The sequence below is a fragment of the Adiantum capillus-veneris genome, chromosome 25 (assembly GCF_014529385.1).
Source record: "Adiantum capillus-veneris isolate H3 chromosome 25, ASM1452938v2, whole genome shotgun sequence".
NCBI lineage: Eukaryota > Viridiplantae > Streptophyta > Polypodiopsida > Polypodiales > Pteridaceae > Adiantum > Adiantum capillus-veneris.
Window position 1 is genome coordinate 38,753,794 of NC_140955.1, and position 15,997 is coordinate 38,769,790.

General features: G+C 40.0%; 1 pseudogene; it reads right to left on the minus strand.

Annotated features, from left to right (window-relative positions):
• Positions 1–1,195: 1,195 nt before the first annotated feature.
• LOC147424743 (uncharacterized) lies at positions 1,196–2,379 on the minus strand (annotated as a pseudogene).
• Between the last annotated feature and the right edge of the window lie 13,618 nt (positions 2,380–15,997).

Sequence of the window (15,997 nt, forward strand, 5' to 3'; positions counted from 1 at the left end):
AAGCTATTAAATTCTAAGCCTGAAGCCACCTTGCAATCCCACCTTGTACAAGCTATTAAGTTCCCAATGCAGAAAGTGGGACGTACAAGAAAATTCTTACTTTCCTTAGAAACATATGAGGCTATTTACAATAGCACTCCTTTTGATGTATAGCATTCCTAGTTCTAATCTAAGCTGCTTTTGATGGCCCTTCAACATCTTTTCTTTTTTCTTTCCTCTGGGGGAATCTCTGTAATCTCTGTGCTGAGGATCACCCTATTTTGCAATTGCTTGAATCGTGTCTAAAATGCCTATGTGATATCCTGAGGCAGATAGCATGAACACTCTGTCAAAAGCCTTTCCCTAAAAAAGGAGATGAGGGCAACTCGAGATGAGACTCTCACATGTAGTCGGCCATTCAAGGGTTCGATGCCCCTGACCAGACAACCAACCAATGACGGATCTCGCACATGCACAGCAGGCGGTTGCTCAACGGTTGTGTTGACAGAGGATAAGGTCAGCTTTTGCAAGTCCGCAGCAACAGCAGCAGGCGTTAGCAGTCCTTTGTAGGCTCCTGCTTCTCTCCCGCCTTCGCCATCGGCACCGTTATAGCTGAACGTCGTGAGGGGGGGGGGGGGGGGGGGGGGGGGGGGGGGGTCATCACGTTGGGGGCGATAAGGAGCCGTTTAGAATAAGCGCAGGGGCGTGAAAACATGGCAGCACTTTTCAAATGTTCAAGGATGCACGTGCGAGTCCTAAGAGACAATGGACAGGTGACTCTGGTAAATGCTGAATACATTTGATGCATGAATGATCATGACCACTAGAACCAACCCAAGTGCCCACCAGTACTCTCGCGTGTACATTAAGCCATAAGAAATAAATCATCTTCACAACAGACATAGAAAAATTAAACAAGTGTAGCTAAGTAGCTGCAAGGGTAGCTACTATGCAGACTGGTAGCTTCCCTTAACATTTCCTGGTATCGGAAGCTGTGTTAAGTACTTGTAATTGTGCAATTGTGGAGGTGCAGTGATGAACAATGTGAAAACATAAACAAGTGTACAAGTTAACAAAAGCTGTTTTACTACATTGAGCATTGGAAAGCTGCTTTACTACATTGTGTCATCATTACAAGTGAGCAAAGTACTCCATAAGTCAGTAAATGGTTGACTGTTTACATCGCTTATCATGGCTACATGTCAGGATAATATATCTAGCTGTAATACTCTAGATTCCACTGCTTTGAGATCCTAATGCTCAGGTTATTGATCGCTCTTGGTAGTGCACAGTCCTTGGCATACTTGAGGCGATCTTCCGCACAAAGCCAAGCCATGAGCCAAGATCTTACAGCTATTGTAAGATATCCTTGAATCTCAGTGGGATTCTAATTTTCCATATTCTTCACAATGCAAAAAGTGTCTAGAGGATTCCACAGCTGCTTGTATTGTGTGTCATCCACTAGAATTGTGGGCGTAGCAGTGTACTGACCTCTTTTCTCCCAGAAGTCACTTAGCTTCTTGTAAAATACAAGCTTTCCACCAGTTATCTTGAATCTAGCATCTCTTACACAATCCTGATGTGCAAGAATTTCCTTGAATTAGGGAAACTGATCAAGAAAGCAGGCACTCAACAGGTTTTCTACTTTAGTTTTCATGCAGTAGGTCCACACAAATACATCAAATTGCACAAGGCACCAGTCCAAGAATGCAGGTGCATCCCTTTTATACCTAGCAAACACCCCTGCTATGTCTACAATTTCTAGATCATTCCAGTAGGCAGGCTTTCATGAATGGTACCTCTTGTCTAATGAAGTCAGTAGGACACCATTAATATCAAGAATTAGAGCTGGCTTACTCTCAAACAATATGTTCCCAGGATCCTCCCATGGACAAGACACCATCCCATCATCGTTCCTAACATAATCTGCAACACCACCTGCACCTCCTCCATCCTCCCTTTGCCGAGACACCATCCCATCATCGTACCTTACATATTCTGTACCACCTGCACCAATTGCACAACTGCATCACCACCTGCATCCACAGATGCATCACCATCTTCCTGAGGTGGTTCAGACTTTTCATTGGTAATCTCTATGTCCTCACCTGCACCAATTGTCCCACCTGCACAACTTTCTTCACCACCTGCATCCACAGATGCATCACCATCTTCCCAAGGTGATTCAAACTTTTCAATGATAATGTATGTGTCTTCACCTGCACTGCTTGCACCAATTGCACCACCTGCATCCACAGATGCGTCACCATCTTCCGGAGGTGGTTCAAACTTATCAATTGTAATCTCTGTGTCATCACCTGCACCAACTGCACAACTTGCATCACCACCTGCATCCATAGATACATCACCATTTTCCCTTCCTGGTTCAGACTTTTTCATGATAATCTCCGTGTCCTCACCTGTACTAAGGACAAAAAACTCCATGTTTTTATCCTCTTGGTCATCACTGTTGCTAGCACATGGGACTTGGCCCTCAACTCTAAATGAACCATCTACATCAGGAGGGTCTTTCATAGTAGACTGTGTTATCATACTTATTATGTGATCAAGATTGTCAATGTTGCTAGTGGCAGCATCTGAACATAAAAACATTAATGAGATAAACAACAATGATGGACAGGACAAAATTTTTTGATTGGCTTTCTTAATTCGTAGGAAATGGAGAATTGTTACAAAGCCAAAAACAGCGACATGAAAAAGAGCCAAAAAATGGGGATAGGTTACAAAGCAAAAATCGAGACTATGTTTGGAGTCTTTTTCTGACTCTGGTTGTTGTAGCACCTTTTCTTCCAGATTCCATGTTACTATTTTCTCCAGTCTCTATGGATAATTGGTCCTTTGATGTCTTTGTTTGCCCTTTTGCATCCTCTATAGGCTTTTTGGCAGCTCCATCTGCAAGAGAGAAGAAACAATCAACAAGAATGAAGCTTATTAAACAATATTATCTACCTTTAGGAAAAAACAAAACCAAAACTAACACCTGTCATCTTTCTCTTTCTTTCCCTTTGCATCATTTGTATGGTCTGCAGGATGGAGGGACTGGTGTCTCTGGATGACACTTCATTGTCCTTCATTGATGAAGGAGCATTTTCTACTTGATCTCCATTCTCAAGACTATACTTCTCTAACACACCTTCCTTCTCAACTGTAGTCTCTGGCTTAGCCTCTGCAGTTATGAAAAGTATTAAGGAATTAAGAACTTGCTGTTTCAAGTTACATGTAGCTACAGCATGACAGTGGAAGCTACCAGGCATGATAGTGGAAGCTACCAGGAAAGCACTAATAGCTACCAGCACTATCCCGGTAGCTACCAATGCCATCGTGGTAGCTGGCTGACTGAGAGCTACCAAGATGACATAGGGGCCACCAATGCTATCCTAGTAGTAAGCAATCTAACAGTGGTGGTTAACAGAATAAAAGCCTGGAACAACCTTTATCTAAAACATCTTCCTTCTCAGCATGTACCAACACCTTGAATTCTGTTCTTCACAATAAGAAATTAATCTAACAAGTTTTCAAGTTACATGCAGGGTCAGCATGACAATAGAAGCTACCAGGCAAGCACTAATAAGCTACCAGTACTACCAAATGCTATCCTAGTAGCTACCTTGCCCCCTGCCATCATGGTAGCTACAGATGCTATCATGGTAGCTCCCAATGTTATCCTAGTAGCTACCTTGTCACTTGCAGGACTTCCTTGGCAGAATGGCAGCTCATGGTAGAATGTTAGCTACCAATGCAATCTTGGTAGCCACCTTGTCACTTGCAGGACTTCCTTGGCAGAATGGCAGCTACCAATGTAATCCTGGTAGTCACCTTGTCAATTGCAGGACCTCCTTGGTAGAATGGCAGCTCATGGCAGAATGGTAGCTACCACTATTACAATGGTAGCTACCAGGGTTGATAGTGAGAACTTCTTTGTCACCAGAAGAAGTTCCATGGTGAAATAGTAGCTAATGGAAGAATGGTAGCTACCTTGCCACCAGCAAGACTTCCATGGGAGAATAGTAGCTCATGGAAGAATGGTAGCCACAGCCATATTGGTAGCTCGTTGTACCAGGATTAGCATGATAGCTGCCACTATGAGAGTGGTAGCTACCAGTATTGTACTAGTAGCTACCAGTCTTGTATTAGTAGCTACAATTAGCATGGTTCCCTTGATAACAGAAACACAAAAAAACAGATAAATTTAAGCTCAATGCTACAAAATGCAGCAGGGTGTATACCATGGTCCATGCTTAAGGGCACTGATGAGGGTTTGGTGTCGATTGCACTCCTTGGAAATTGGCATTCGTACTATCGAGGATCACCAAAGACCGCATGGTATGTGAAATAGGCTGCATGCATCCCATCTCCATGCATGTTTCTTTGCTTGCAACAAGATGGCCAAAACAGTACATGTGAAAGGCATGATTGCAGGGCAGCAAAAACATGCCAAGTGCATCGTCAACCCACAAGCACTGCAAACTTTGTCCAAAGGCAAGGTGCCCATATCCACAGGTGAAACTTTTGCAGGAGGTGCAGATAACAAAACTGTACTTCTTTTGACCTGCATGGTATTCACAAAATCCATCCGCGCCTGTGCACACTCATACAGTTCCTGTGTAAAATCTCTCTCCTTTAGAGCATTATCCATAGCATCAAGTGGTTCCTTCTCCTCAAATACCACTTGAAATGTCTGGAGTGTTAGCGACAACCTGCCGACAGTATTTTTAAGCTGCTCCACCTTCATTGCATCCACAGCATTGAAGCTACCTTCTGCCTTTAGTAATGCAATCTCTGCATCTTTCAACTGGCCTTTGAGCTTTTCCACTAGGAGGTTGACACCTTCATTTCGGTGCACATCAGCCTGAAGCAATTCCAGCTTCTTAAAAGCCTCATTATACTCTAACAATGCAAAAGAATGCTTGCTTATAACCATGTTGTAAAAAATATCTAACTCTGTAAGAGACGGTGGACCAAATAAATTCTTTTTCTGCACATCATCCACTGTATCGATCGGAGTTTCTTGGGGCTCCACCAAATGATGTGGAGTCCTCGTCATTCGTCGCGAACTATTAGGGGCAAAGGAGGAATGGAAAGCTACCCATCGCTGCTTCTTTGCATGTAATTTGCCTGGATCCATATTTGTGACAATACTTTCTGAAAACAAGGCCCAGTCAACCTGTCCCTTCAATTGCTCATATAGAAAGCCTCTAGCAAATCCTTTAGTCACCTCCATACCATAATTTCCAGGAGGTTCTTGATACACGGATGTGAACAATACATAAAACCTGTTCCAGAGCTCTCGCTTCACATCTCTAGATTTTACTTTGCTGCCCCTCTTCAGCACCTCCTTTAAGCATTTCAACCAATCTTTGTTGGTGAAATCTGCCTCAGTCAGCAGTCGAGCATCCACTCCAGAGTTGGGGAGTTCGTATACTTCATGTGCTTGGGGTTTTGTCATGCGAAAAACTGTCTTCCTTTCAAATGGCACATATGGAGTGCACCAACGGCCTTTGCCCTATAAAATATAGGGAAAAACATAAGACCATAGTTGTTTCCATACGGCAAACACATACGGGAAGTATGATTGGAGTATGGTTCAACACTTAAGCTTGAAACATACACGGCCATAAAATTTACTGAAAACTTAGATAACTTATGCATGGTGAGCATTTATAATATCACAATTTTACAGAAATTTTCACATTAAACACACTCTTCATCTGCCATGTTGCCTCCACGATAGCTCCTGTCTGGATTTGCAATTTGGTTGGCCATTGCACGTCGTAAACTTGATTGCTTATTTTTTTCCTCAAAAATTTGATATACCCCTCCAACCACTTCATTGAGAAACGTTGGCGAGGGGCATTCAAAAATTGAGCATGCAACACGCTATGTCATGATTGGGCACTTGGTCTTTGAATTTTATAAAGAAATTCCTATACATTGAGTGTATAAGAATTTGTAGATGGTGCAAAAATGCTCGGTCCTATGCAGTCCAAAAGTCCACCTCACCACCATACTTTACGCTGTAGTATCGCTCATGCATGTCTAGCATGGGCCCATCAGTGTCCTCGTCCTCAACGTTTGGAGCGGCATGCTCCAAAATAGGTGAGTCTGTCCCCCCTCCACCACCAAAATAACCATCCCAATAGGAGCCTCTATCACTCCACCTACACTCGTTATCCTGAGACAAACACCGTTGTTCACTACTACAAGACGCTTGTCGACCACCTGTTGACTGTCAACAAGGCTCGAGAAAAGTAGGAGTCAAATGGAATGATGTGGAGCCTTGTGATGCAAGGGGGGTGGCTCCTTGCGATGGAAGGGGGGTGGGTCAGTAGGAAGGTACATTAGAATTTGATCCCATCTCCACAAGGGTCTTGACGTATGGAGTCCCTCCTGGCTACTCCCCAACGGTGTGGTTTGGTGTGAAAGACCATAGGCAGCAAGCTGTTGCGCATTATAGCATGCTGCAAATCTAGATCTACCATCAGTGGGGGAACTTGTGTAGATAGACCAACACCTTTAAATCCATAAGAGGACCATACCTAAAAATAACGAATAGAAGTACTTACCCTTGCTCACAAGAATCTAGCTATAGAGAAACCTAAATTCAGAGTTTGGACGTACTTCCTCAAGACTCGGGTCCACTGGAGGCGATGTTCACCCTGGATGGTTGTCCACCTAGGACATGAATCAACCAAAGGAAGAATGCTCTCGTCCGACATCTACAAGAGATTCGTTGGAATGTTTGAGGACCTAGCCGATTTTTACTCTCCCTATACCTAATCTACATAGCTAGTGATAGCCGTTTTTCGGCTTTCCAAAATTGCCATAGTAAGCTACCTCACCCTATCAAATCACTCAAACATTTTGGTTATCCCTACCATTTCACTGTACATAGGCATGTGTGAGTTAGGGACTTTCTCCATATTTTCTTAAAAACCCTCAGCTAGCTAGTCACTGTGCTAATTGAGCCAAAAAAAAAAAAACAAAATCAAAAAAATAAAATATATTATGGCCCATTTTTGTGTAAATATTTCATTGTATATAGGGCCTAAATAAAAGGATTTTTCATAATTATGTTGGTATTTATTTAAATATTTTTACCTATGGTGTGTTATTTATGCTATGTACATTGACTCACCATTACCATATTTTTTCTTACCATTTTGCATACTCTTTATTCCATATAAAAATAATTTCATGCAAGCTTCTCTTATTTTTTGTGTAACTCCATCCAAACAAAAATCCAAAAAAACTAGTTCTATTTATGTGTATATTTTTTCACTATTGTGATTTTTTCTTCCTACATCTATTCTCTATTACTCTCATAAATTAGACCACCGAAAATATTCATCTTTTTATGGTAGACTTATAATGAGAGAGATTTATTTTGACCCCTTTATATTTTTTCCACCTATATTATTTATATTTGACATGTACATATTTTTAGACCCCTCAATATTTGATTTTCTTAGTTGTACTATTCACTTATATCATGATCTCAACAATATCTTCAATTATAGACCTACCAAATAAGGTCAAGGGTATGTGGAATACATGCATGCACCATGGGGGGATCACTCTTGGAGGTATTCAAAAGAATCGTCCAAAGAAGGACCTCACAAGGACTTTGTGAAGTGGAAAAAAACAGTCGGTTTTGCTGAATTTTCAAAGATCACATGCTCCCTGAATTTGAAAAGGTGATACAAACAAAAGTTGTAGCTCGTGGACTGAACTTTCGCCTCAAATTTTTTCATATTTTTTTGAGCTACGAGCTGTGAGCTATGATTTTATTGGTGGACCCCAGTTTGCCCATGCTATGCACCCACACTCCCTCTTCCACTTTACCATTTTCCTCTTTCACACACACCTCTCCACTCATCATCCCCACCTCTCTCACCACTCCTCTTTGCACCCTACTCACCTTCTTCTCAACCTTGAAGAATAAGAGAAACCATGGTGAACTCCTGTCTCCTACACACACTTCCATTCCAAAATTGACCACCTAGTCTCATTTTTTCTCTTCCATATTACATGATGAGATTATTCAGTGGCTATAGGTCCCCAAGCTGCTGCTATGGCCACCCCTTCTCACGTACTGGGAGTCGAGAGGGAGAGAGAGAGAGTGTGTGTAAGAGTTAGGACTAGGCTGCAGTGTGCTGTAGTACAAACAAGGGGGACAGAGAGAGCAAGGGCATGAAGGGTAGGGTAGAAATGAATGCCACAATCTAAACATAATATCTTAGGGGTGGGTACCCATGAGAAGAAAAAAGGAAGAGGGTTGCCCCTCCGTTTTTAATTAAAACCGGCCCATATGATGGTTTATGGTAGAACCTAGGAGTTTTGATCAAGGCAAATAGGTAACCTTGTGAAAAAATTTAGTTATATTTATATAATTCAACTGTTGGATAAATAAGTACACATGTGTGTGTGTGTGTGTGTGTACTTGCCCTGTCCCAGCACCATACACAATGGGTTGATAGTAGGCCCATTGTGAATGGGCCTACTACCTAATCAGAGAAATGAGGTTAGTGTGGGGCAAATGTGAGCCAGGACAATCATTTTGAGAAAGGGATTGCGTGATTCGATTAATTATGTCCGTTCTTTTCAATCCATTAAGGTAAACTTTGTGTATAAGTATCTTAATATCTTCCCATGCAAAGAAGCAATTGGAAGAGGAGTATACTATCAAGTATAGGAGGGTGATACAAGTACTAAGAGAAACTTTATGTGGTCGATTTGTGTTCTTTTTTAAGAATTCAATAGGTGGATATCTAATAGGTCTCTCTTCCAAGTAAACTTCTAGTCATAGTCTCCTACACAAGGGTTATGTAGTCTAATTGTAAAGTTAAGGAATTGGATTGTAGTGGCAAAGAAGCCGATTGATATGGTAAACCATTTAAAGGTTGGTTCAATTTTTTAACAGTTGGGATATACATCATTAATTTCTTCTGAGAATATTCTATTGTTGAGGCTTAATAAGTCATTCATATATCTGTATGTATGATTAAAAAGTGAAATTTTATGATACTTACTTTTGTCACTCGCGGTTTTGAGAAACCATTTGTAGTCAAAGAAGGCTAAGTATAGGTTACACATTAGAGGTGAGCAGGAAAATCCTATGGGAATGCCCCAGCTTTGATTAAAGCACTGTCCTCCAAGAGAATAGTGTAGTTATTAAGTACCCAAGATATGTTTCTAAATAGTTTTTCATCATTGAAGGTAGGGGATGAGAAGATTGTGTTTTTTTAATCCATATAGGTTTCCTGGAGAGAGAAATGTAGAAGAAACCATTCTTCCTAGCCTTTTTGAAGGCAAGCTTAATCATCTAAGATAGAATATCTTTTAGTCCTAATTCTCCTTCCAAAGGTATATTCTCATAGAACTCAGTAATATCTGTTGTGAAGAGATGAAAAATTTGTTTAAGGAGGTTAACAGTGGAGTTTTTTACTAACTAGAAAGGATTATAGTGTATTTGGAGAAAGTTAGAGCAGGTTTTTTGTTTAGAGGCACATATATTTTCAAATTCTGAAAGAACAAGGTCAAGGCAAAGGGTGATATCTTTGGTAATGTTAGAAAAATAATATCGGAGGCATCAAATATCCATCTAAACTTATGCTTATGTAGCTTATAGGTGGGAAAAAGTACTGGCAATTTGGTATCTTAGATAAAATACCCCATATTTTCTATATGTTTTGAAATATTATAAGTGACCTCGTAAGGAGATGTCTTAAGTGGTGTGAATTCCTTCCCAGAAATCCAAGAGTGAGCTGAATTTCAAGCCAAGTTTTTGCATATAAGAGTGGGACAATTGGAGCTTTTATCAAGTTCAGTCATGTGAAAGTTTTTGAAAATCAACAGCTAGTTGTGGTGTGATCCAAGAGCTTTTAGTAGACAACCATTGAAAAGGTATAAAAGAGATCTTTTGAAAGAAACATTTTTCAACCAATTTAACTAAGTCCAGTAGGATTGTCTTCTCCGGTCGGAGAGTAATGACAAGGTGAGTTAAACAGCTAAGTAAGCTGTTAAAGCTAGATATGGGTTTTTAGGAAAAGTGGGTATGTGATTGAGTCCCTTAGCAGGGATTTTCTGGACTTTAGTATTTTCAATAAGATCCAAATTACAAGTGCATACATGCAAGCCATAAGTATCAAAATCTTTGTAGTATGGGATAAATTTATCACAAGCACAATGCTGTGTTGTAAAAAATCATTATTGTAGACCACATTCTTAATAGGTTGTTGATATTTCCAACCAATAAGAACATTATCAAGTAACTCATGGTTTCCAAACAATAAGTCAAAACATTCACAAAAAAGTGTTTTAGCGTGTAAACAATCCAGAAGTACATTTTAAAAAAGACAATGTTCATAAATATAATCTTTGCAAGATGTCTTTTTGGTGAGAAACAATCTTCCACAAGGGCCAACATCAACCTGCACAATCATAAGTGATCATAAGTCAAGAAGGTGTCTCATAGGGGTATTCCTTCCTCTTCCCCTAGTGAAGCTACGAATACTTCCTCTAGTTTTATTAGAGGAGAAGTTGGCTATCAGGAATGAGGTGAAAGAATTTGGGGTGGCAAGAGAGTTGGGTCTTTTTAGTGAGGGGGATTCATCATCATCAATACATGGCTTGAGAAGACTGGTGATAATCCTAACACCTTTGTAATTTGCATAAGTAGTTAAATATATCCCTAGTTCATCAGCTTTCAATTCTTTGAGGATATCTAGCATAAGCCCACAAAAAATGCCGAAAACAATTTGAGAAATTACTAATTGTTTAGCCTAGCCACCTAGCCAAGAGAAAATGATGGATAGATGAAAGTCCACCAATTTTTTAGGAAAAAACTGGTCCAAATGATTGATGATACACCAGATAGCATGGTCAAACCACATAATGCTGGATTCGCATGAAGCTTTGGGGTCAAGAAATTTACAAGCACATTTAACATATGGTCGAAAAACATTCCAAATGGATTCTGTGTAGAAATCAGGATTACTTTTAGCAAACTCCATGTTCCCTTTCGTACGTATGTATAGACCTGGATTAGAAAAGCACTTGGAGTGGTCAATCAGGAAGGTTGAAGGGGGCTTTAATGAGTTCTCCTTTGTCTAAGAACTGGCCTCCTTTCAAAATTATGAATCTACAATCCTCAATTGTGGTGGCAAGAAGATTAGCTAGATACACCCAGGTTTCACTAAGAATAGGTGCCAAAAAAGCTTTGTTAGGTAGAACCCAAATTTGATGGTCCACACCAAAGGATTGAATTTCAATTTGTCTAGGAGGTAAGAAAGGAAAAACCTTGGATACTTTGGGTACCATTTCTAAAAGTTTATAGTCACTTAGGGAGCAAAGATTGTTTTGGAATTCCGTGACAGCCTTAAGTGCTACACTATCTCTGCATAATATTCCACCGGTTTGAGGAACAGTTGGGGAAGTAAGGGTACTGATAAAAGATGGATTGATTCCACATAATTTTTTCAAAAATTTAGATAATTCAGCTCCAGAAGAAGAAAATAAGGCTAGCTCTTGCTGATATTGTATAGAAAGTATAGGCAATTGGGTTATGTACTCGAAAATCATATTCACCCCATCTTTGGAGTCCTTGTCCAAGGTAGCCACAATCTTTACCCAATCATTAAAGGACAACATGTGTAGATAGATAGATTTTTATCTTAGGTTAGAGCCAAATCATATATTAATTGAGAAGCATCCAAACTGCCAATACATATGAGGACAAGAGAGGTAGCCACAGAGAGGGGCTCAAAAGATAGTTCTAGGCCTTGCGAGAGATCAAGGATCTGCAATAGACAAAATCTGTTAGTAAGTCATGGATTACTTCTGCTAATACGTAACACAACATTTGGCCCATCTAGCCAGAAAAGGTCTAGTTCTAACAGCTAGGGCTTCTTTTGGAGAATGGTCCTTTAGGTAAAATCTAATTTTTTCTAAAATGCTTGTATGTTTCTCCGGGTCGTGGTTTACTTTCATGCCAGCTGTCAACTTAAAATGTTTGTGATCCTGAAAGAAATTATATATATATATATATAAATATAATTAGTCCAGTAGGTTGGGCCTACAATCCTTAAACCGACAAAGTCAAAGACTATGATAGTCGTGAGCAGGAAACCAGAACCTTACCGTATAAAGGACCACCTAACACCAGCCAACCAATCAAGGATTTATAGGCAGTGGGTCCAACATACAACTAGGATTCAAGAAATTTTCTAAAGCCAACATCTTGGTTTTTTCAAAAAGCATTGAAAAAACCTTATGTATAGGACATATGTGTAGCTATTTTAACTTATATAATAAGAACTTATATAACTTATTCACATGGTACTAATGTTGAGGCTTCCTTGCATGTCATGTCTTCTTTGTTTGTGTATAAGGTGTTGCAACATCCTGAAGCAAGTTCATGCTCAAGGAAAGTTGGCCCACAAAAACTGAGGTTGTTTGCTCCAAAATCTCTCTCACTCTTGTGGGCATATGCGAAGCCCGAGAAAGTAGTTCCCATGCCTCGGAAAAAAATGTCATCAATGTTTGGCTTCTCATCTCTAACAGTGCTTGCTTTACATGGAGGTGTAGGCATAACTCTGAGATGGAGCTTCCTCTTTGTAGTTTCATGTTTATCCACATAGCCATTGTTTCATGTTTTAGTATCATTTTCTGTTCCTTTTTTAAAATTTCAAATAATTTTCTTTATTTTTTTCACAAGAAAAAGAGAGGGAAATACCCAAATTTGAATGTTTGAGTGCCAAAGCAAGGGTTGATAATAAGCACAAAAATATAGCTAGTAATAATTGCAATAATTTTTGTGGCAGTGCAGGCGGTAATATCCGCGGTAATATTTGAAATTCAAAGGAATGTCCTCCTACTCCCCTCTATCTTCTTTGACCAACCCATTTTGGACTCTCTCTCTCTCTCTCTCTCTCTCTCTCTCTCTCTCTCTCTCTCTCTCTCTCTCTCTCTCTCTCTTCCCAAACCGCGGTAAAAGGTCAAAATAGATGTTTTCAAATTTTCATAATGAATGGAAGTTGAGAATAAAGGAATTCCAACTATCAAGTTGCCCCAATCTCTAAGTTGAGGACCTTATACCTCACAAAACACCCATCATCTCCATGAAATGTGCAAACCTCTATGAGGGTAAGCTCTTCATGAGAGCATCTGCAGGGTTTTCATCCATATGAACCTTGACTAGTTCAATGCGCTTGCTAGCCAATATGTCATGTATCACATGATAATGGACTCTTTATGTGTTTCAAGTTGGAGTGAAACATGGGGTTCTTTGCTAATGCAATCCCACTCTGACTATCACAATGTAGCATTGGAGTTTGAGTAATGCCACGATCTCCCACTATGCAAGACAATCACATTGCTTCCTTTTTGCTATGTTTATAAATTTCCACATAAATTTTCTATGTGGTGGAAGATGCCATACAATCCTAGAGACGATCTCCATGAACGTCTGCTTCAGCAAATAGGAAAACAAAACCAGATGTGGATCTTTAACTATCCACACAATCCGCATAATCTACATCCTTGTAACCCAAAATGGATGCATCACTATTTCTAAAGTGTAAGCACTTGTCTATTGTACCTTTCACATATCCCAAGATGTGCTTCACCACTTCCCGATGCTTCCTTGCATGATTTCCCATAAATTCACTAACCACTCCCATTGCAAAAGCAATGACCAATCTCATGGCTACCATCGCGTACATAAGACTTCCTACTACTAAAGAATATGGCACTTTGACCATTTTTGCATTCTCAAAAGCAGACTTAAAAGTACTGTTCTTTCTAAGTTTTGCATATGGCTGCATTGGGGTACTCAATGTAGCCTTGCCCCTACATATTATTACGTTGCAAGACTTTGTGGATATACGTTTCATGTGACAGCTCTAGTATTGCACGCTTCCAATCTTGCTTGATTTGCATACCAAGAAAGTGATTTGCATCTCCCAAATTTTTCATTAAAAACTACTTGCTAAGTGACTTCTTCAAGATGACAAATTTGTTTTTAAGTTTTCCAAAAAATGAGCATATCATGGACATAAAGTATCAAGATGATAAGCGAATCATCGTTCAACTTTTGAGTATACAAGCAGTGGTCTTCTTGACTCCCTTCATACCCTTGGGATTGTATGTACTTGTCAAACTTCATATACCACTACCTTGAACCTTGTTTTAGGCCCTACAATGCCTTGTGAAATCTATACACTAGTTCTTCCCTCATAGGGTTCTTAGGTTTGACTTCAAAACCCTCTAGCTGTTTCATGTAGACATCCTCATCAAGATCCTCATGAAGGAATGGTGTCTTTGTATCCATCTAGATCAATTCCATGTCCTCAGTGGCTACTATTCCAGCAATGAGATACATTGTAGTCATCTTGACCACTAGAGAAAAGAGTTAATCAAAATCCATGCCTTTCTTTTGATTGAAACCCTTAACAACCAATCTGCCTTGTACTTAGGTTTGGGATCTTCTGTTGTGTACTTCTTTTTGTACAACCATTTGCAAAGCAAGGATTAAACGTCTCTCAGTTTCCAAGTCTCATTTTCCATAATTGAGGTATACTTAGATTTCATTTCTTGCTCCCACTTCATGATATCTTCCATCTCAATAGCCTCAAGTGGTAGCAGATAGGCTCTCCATTGTCAATGAACAAAGTAGACAGTCTAATCTTGGATGAAACCACTCACATGCATGAGATGCACATCTCCTTACTGCTTGCTGACTCTTGGAATCTGCTCTCTACAAGCATCATTAGCTCTCGCTAGATCACTACTAGCTGTATAGGGAGCGAAAGCCTATATCTTCTCTCACATACATGGCTATGGAAAGGAAAAAAGAGCACCATAGAAGAGAGAGTGAGAGGATAAGGTACACGATTCACACACTAAAAATAGAGTTATTATCATCATTTCATGAGCCTTATAAAGGAAATTAAAACAATAGGTTTACACCTAGGTGCCCAAGTTGGCCTGACCCCAACAATCGCCCCCTTAAGCCAAACTTTACATAGTCTTTACCATAACGCCCCCTAGAACTAGACTCACACTCTCATGACACACAGAGTTTTAGGTTTACTCTCAACCATGAGCTTTTTTTATACTCGTAAACTGTGAGGTTTAGGTTTTCTCACAACCTGGTGCTACTACCGAGCCACCATCATGCATCATTTTTTATTTACTCCCAAACCCTAGAGTTTTTTATATGCTCTAGATAACCTCGGGTTTAGGTTCATCCATTAACCTCATGAGTAGTGATGTATAAAGAATATTGGGGCTTTGCATCGAGAAGATCTTATTGCCAGTCTCTTATTTTTGTAGCCGAGATAGTATCTAATCCCATACGAATGTTGAAAAACAGAGAAACATGGTGAAACAATTGTTGGGTTTTGTGACCAAATGTGTTGGCATACATATCATTTTGGTTGTAGTTATAACAAAATTTGAGACATGAAACCTTTGTTACATGAGCAGGCTCTTAGTAGGAGGCCATTCTCCTCTTTGTAAATATGATTTTAAAAAACCTTGAATTAAAGAAAGTGCTATTTATTCAGTGCCGCTTGCAGCAACGTCATGAATGACGTGTGTCTGCATCGTCAAATGCTACGTGTGCTTGCAAATCCACTGCAAAGGAGCATAGCCTTCTGCAAGCTGGAGTGGAGTAAGGTGATCTCTGAACTCATCTTGGTGATTTTGAGAAAGAGCTTGATTGGCAAAGATGGCAACACCCAAGGTGGTGTTGCCAGGCTGAATCTGTAGTTGGTGAAGCTATTAGAAGTGGACACGTACCATACTACCAATACACAAGCAAGGGACATGCTCACAACACTCGTTTTCCTACTACTACTTCTCTGGAGCGGCCATCTGCCACCTGGGCTCCTCCAAGACCTTCTGCTTCCTCTCCTTCCTTCTCATCATAGCATGGGGATTTATGTGTGCAGCTGAAATTTGCACCTCCCTCCTCGCACAAGGAATCTCCATGCAA